Here is a 5,690-nt window from a genome sequence, read left to right on the forward strand (position 1 = left end):
TTGTTTAGATTGTTTATAATTGTGTGTGTTTGATTGGGCTGAATCGTGTAGAATTGAATTGAATTGCATTTGCAGGTGGACAGCAGAAGCTGCGAGCTGCTACTGTCAAAAATATTGCAGAAAACGCGACGGACAGCGTGGTTTAGTCCGTCGCTTTTTTGGGTTTTAATTTTTTTTAAAACCCAGAAAAGCGACAGACAACGTGGTTTTATCCATCGCTTTTTTACGTTTTTAAAAATAAAATTTCCAGAAAAGCGACGGACAGTGTCCTTTTATCCGTTGCTTTTCTGGGATTTTCAAAAATTAATTTCCAGAAAAGCAACGGACTGCGTCGCCCTTTAAAAAATTTAAAAAATTAAAATTAAAATATAGCGACGCAGTCCATCGCTTTTTTAAAAAAATTCAAAAAAAAATAGTAAAAAAGCGACTCAGTCCGTCTCTAAAAGCAACGCAGTCCGTCGCTTTTCTGGGATTTTCAAAAAATAAATTTCCAGAAAAGCGAAGGACTGTGTAGCTCTTTGTAAATTAAAAAGAAAAGCGAAGGACTGATTTAGTATCTTGTGTTCGTTGTAAAAGTCTAAATCAGTTGAGGCTAACTGATTTAGTGGGCAGCATTGGTTGCTGCTTAGTCAAATTCTAAGTCATCTAGGAGCTAGTTGATTTAGTGGGCGGTGTGGTATCCGCTTAGCAAAGTCTAAGTTATCTAGGGGTGATAGCTTAGTGGGCAGTGTTGTATCTGCTTTGGCTCATCTAAGTAATAGGAGGTATTGCTTAGAGTTGGGATTAGTAGGCTAATCTCAGTTTGTAAACTTGCTTTTACTTTTGCTTGAGAAGATTAGTGAAAGCAGTTTTTTTTTAAACGTCCTGGCAGGCCAGGTCGTGGTTTTACTCCCTTGAGCAAGGAGGTTTCCACGTAAAGTTGTTGTGCAATCTTTACTTTCAGCACGTTGTTTATTTTCTGTTATTTTAACTGTGCTGAGGACCTTGTCCCATCTAGACCAGTGGACGCATACATTCCAACAAGTGGTATCAGAGCGGTAATTTTAGTTTTGTTTAACACCAAGAAAAGAAAATAACCAAAAGGAATGGCTGCTCCACCTAATATGGAAGAACGACAGTCTTCTACTAGGCCACCGCGTTTTAATGGCAGACCACCTCGATTCAATGGTCAGTATTATGGATGGTGGAAAAATCGTATGCATGATTATATCAATGCAGAGGACACTGAGTTGTGGGATATCATTCTTGATGGTCCTTACATTCCAGTCAAAGAAGTGAAAGATGGAGAGACCACCACTTCTATGGTCAAGACAAGAAAAGAATACAATGAAGCTGATAGGAAGAAGATTGAAAAAAATTACAAAGCCAAGAAGATCCTAGTGTGTGGGATTGGAGCGGATGAGTACAACAGAATTTCTGCCTGTGAATCAGCCAAAGAGATATGGGACTGTCTCCAAACAGCCCATGAGGGAACACAACGAGTAAAAGAGTCTAAGGTCGATATGCTTATGACTCAATACAAGAATTTTTGTATGAAGGAAGGTGAAACTATCTTTGAAATGAACTCAAGATTCACTTCCATCACCAACGAACTAAGATGCTTAGGTGAGCCCATTCCTTTAAGCAAACAAGTTCGCAAGATTCTCAAGGTTCTTCCCAAGTCATGGGAAAGCAAAGTTGATGCTATAACAGAGGCAAAAGATCTGAAGACACTTTCCATGGATGAGCTGATTGGAAATCTCCAGACCTACGAGCTGAACAAAAAGCAGGGGACAAACATGAAGGAGGGAAAGAAGGAGAAATTTATTGCTCTGAAAAACTCACAAAATTATGCGATTCAGGAGGAGGATGAAATGGCCTATGTTACTAAAAGGTTTCAGAAAATCATCAAGAAACATGACGTCTTTCAAAAGAAGGCTTCGACCAGCAGAGCAGCAAACGCAAATGACCTTTGTCATAAATGTGGCAAACCTAGTCATTTTATGAGGGACTGTCCCAGCCAGAAGCAGGAAACTCATGACGTCAAACCTCGCAAGAGGGACCTGGTCCAAGACAGTGCTCGGAGAAAGGCTCATGCTGATCAGTTGGTGAGAAAAGCCTTTGCTGTATGGGGAAATGATTCAAGTGAGTCAGAAGAAGATGCAGAAAGTTATGAAGATGTTTCAATGATGGCTATTAAAGATGATGAAAATGTCTTCAATTCCATCTTCTCATTAATGGCAAAGTCTGATGATGAAGAGGATCTAAATGAGGTAACTCTTTTTTATCTTAAAGATGATCTAGATACTCTTCCCATTAAAAAATTGAGGAAACTTGCTGCATTGCTTATTGACTCTATTGATGAACGAACCACTGAAAACTTAATGTTGAATGAAAAAATAAGTTTGTGTGAGGATGAGAACTCTGCTCTCATGTCTCAAGTTTCTGAAATGAGTGTAAGAATAGGGACTCTAGAAACGAACAACATTATACCTGAAGAGGACCCTGGTACCTCAGTAGGTGGAAAGAGAAAGCTTAGCATCTTTGAGGAAAAATCGAATTTGTCTAATCAGAGTTTCAATAGAAAGAGAGGGTTGGGACTCAGACCAATATAACCCCCTTATAATCCTCATAGAAAATATGTGTCAGTATCTGACAATTTGTTGTGCACTCACTGTGGGCGTAATGGTCATCTAAAAGAAAAGTGTGAGACTCTGAGAAAAGCAAAAGTAAAGCATGAGAAATTTATTAGATCTGAAAACAATGATAAAAGGGAACTCAAGGGACCTGGTCCCCCGTTATCATTTCAGTAAGAACACTTTGCCCTCCTGGACAGGAAGGTTTCTTATCAAGCCTTTTGATAGTTATTGGGAACTCCGTCTGAAGTGGGTTCCCAAGTCTAATAAGTGATTCTTGTGCAGAAGAGAGGGAGCAGTCAATGTTGGTACATGGATAGTGGATGCTCAAGGCATATGACTGGAAATACTCTAAACTTCCTCTCTTTGGAAGCACACCAAGGTGTGCTGTGTCATTTGGCGGTGGAAAGAAAGGTTTTATTCTTGGTATTGGCAAGATAGGAAGAACTCCAGATCATTCCATAGACAGTGTACACTATGTGGACGGTTTGAAGTTTAATCTCTAAAGTGTGTATCATATTTCTGACAAGGAAAAATGAAGTCAAGTATTGGCAAAATAGGAAGAACTGTAGATCATTCCATAGAAAGTGTACACTATGTGGATGGTCTGAAGTTTAATCTCTTAAGTGTGTTTCATATTTGCAATAAGGGAAATGAAGTCAAGTTTATGTCTGAAGGGAAACAACTTGTCATGTCTGAGTGCTCAAACTGATGATGCAAATCTTTGGCATAGACGACTGGGTCATGTAAGTACCTCTTTACTTAACAAGCTTGTTGCAGGGGACCTGGTCCGCGGACTACCAAAGCTGAAGTTCTCAAATGACAAAGTCTGTGACGCCTGTGCAAAAGGCAAACAAACAAGATTTTCTTTCAAGGCAAAGAAGGGTGTGAGCACTACCAGACCTTTGGAACTTCTCTACATGAATCTATGTGAACCTGTTAGAATTCAAAGTAGAGGAGAAGTGATGAAGGGAGACCATGAGATGGAGGAGCTGATCAAGGAAAGGGAAGACAATGATATCCTAAATCCTGGAAACAAACAGGTTGCAAAGGAAATTGCTGCAGATCTCACAGGAGCACCTGGTCCCTCTGATACTACCCAGAAGGTTCCATCTTAAAATTATGAAGCTAATGATGCTGAATCTGATGCAGAAATCGAAGAAGAGTTGATCAGAAAGTCCGGATGGAAACATCAATTCTCACATCCATTGGACAATCTCATCTCTCCAGTTGACTCTGGAATTCAAACTAGATCCAGGACAAGAAATCTAGTTGCATATTCAGCCTTTATGTCATCCATTGAACCAAGGAACATCAAAGAAGCTCTACAAGATGCAGACTGGGTAATATCATTGCAAGAAGAACTCCATCAGTTTGAGAGGAGCAAAATGTGGCACCTGGTCCCCCGACCTATCAACAGAACAATTTTTGGAACAAGATGGGTCTTCAGAAACAAACTTGATGAACATGAAACCATTACTAGAAAAAGTCAAGGCTTGTGGTGCAGGGGTACAACCAAGAGGAGGGGATTGACGTATGATGAGACTTTTGCTCCTATAGCCAGAATGGAAGCCATCAGAATTCTAATAGTATGTGTTGCTCATATGGAATTTAAGCTCTCTCAAATGGATGTCAAGAGTGCCTTCTTGAATGAGAATCTGAAGGAAGAAGTGCATGTCAAACAGCCCCTAGGCTTTGAAGATACAGAACTGCCAAATCATGTGTTGAAGTTAGATAAGGCTCTGTATGGGTTGAAACAAGCTCCCAGAGCTTGGTATGAACGCCTATCAATATTTCTTCTTGCAAATGGGTTCAAAAGAGGAATTTGTTGATCTGATGAGGAGTGAGTTTGAAATAAGCATGACAGGAAAAACTCACTTTCTTCCTAGGCCTGCAAATCAAACAGTCTGTCAGGGTACCTCTATATGTCAAGAGAAATACATCAAGGAACTTCTTTGAAAGTTCAATCCGATTGAGGTAAAAGTTCTTAACACTCCCATGAGCATAAGTGTGAAGCTTGACTTAGATGAAGATGGAGTTGAGGGATGAGTGCAAGATTTCAAACAGCACCAAAGGAATCTCATCTAAAGGCAGCTAAACGTATCCTGAGATACTTGAAAGGAACTCAGGACCTGGTCCTCTTCTACCTAACAGGTGAACTCACTTGATTTAATTGGTTTTGCAGATGCTGACTATGCAGGCTTTTTGTAGATCGAAAGAGTACATCAGGCATGGCACATTTTCTTGGATCATCACTGATTTCCTGAGGGACAATGTTGAGAAGCAAAATGTGGTGATGAAGTTCTGTAAGACTGAGGATCAGCTGACTGATATCTTTACAAAGTCATTGAGTAAAGAATATTTCATTAAAAGCAAGATGAGGCTGGGGATGCACAAGATTACCTGATTCCTTGACAAGTTTGCACGAAAAACTTCTATTTTGATTATGTTACGGAGGGCAGGTATCTATACTTGTTTTAATGCTTGTCACTTAAGAATTCACTTCTGGTACCTTAATGTAGGTATACACTCATGGTGTGTCTAGCTGAAGGGAAGATTAAATCATACTGACAGGGTTGCAAACTGAAAAGGGGACCTGGTCCTTCTGAGGTTAGTATCACTTACACTACACTGTCTGTATGTCAACATCACTGCCACGTTTCCCTCGTCCATTCATCGCGTCAGTTGCACACGTCTTTTTGCTTATAAACCAAAGGTCACTACTGTTTGGGGATCCGATGTCTTTTTGGTTTTATATACCACTTCTCTTAGTGAATCAAATTACAAAATCTCTTCAAACAATTCTTGTTGAAATTCACTAATCCCCTCTCCAAAGCTTTTCACTCTTTCTCTTCAAAATGCCTAACTCTGAGTCTTCTTCAAAGATCCCTATCTCCCAAGAAGTTGAAAACTCTAGTTCATTCAACTTCTCATTTCCTACTCCAGAAGCCTGCAAAGAAATCTCTTGTGAAAAGGGAGAAAGTTAGAAAACATGTGGCTGAAATTAATACCCACAAATGGACCAAGTCCTAGAGTGCAAAAACAAAGTGAAGAAAAGAAAATGACAAGGGAGGA

Source organism: Solanum tuberosum, unplaced genomic scaffold (genome assembly GCF_000226075.1).
Source record: "Solanum tuberosum cultivar DM 1-3 516 R44 unplaced genomic scaffold, SolTub_3.0 scf00316, whole genome shotgun sequence".
In the NCBI taxonomy this organism is placed as follows: domain Eukaryota; kingdom Viridiplantae; phylum Streptophyta; class Magnoliopsida; order Solanales; family Solanaceae; genus Solanum; species Solanum tuberosum.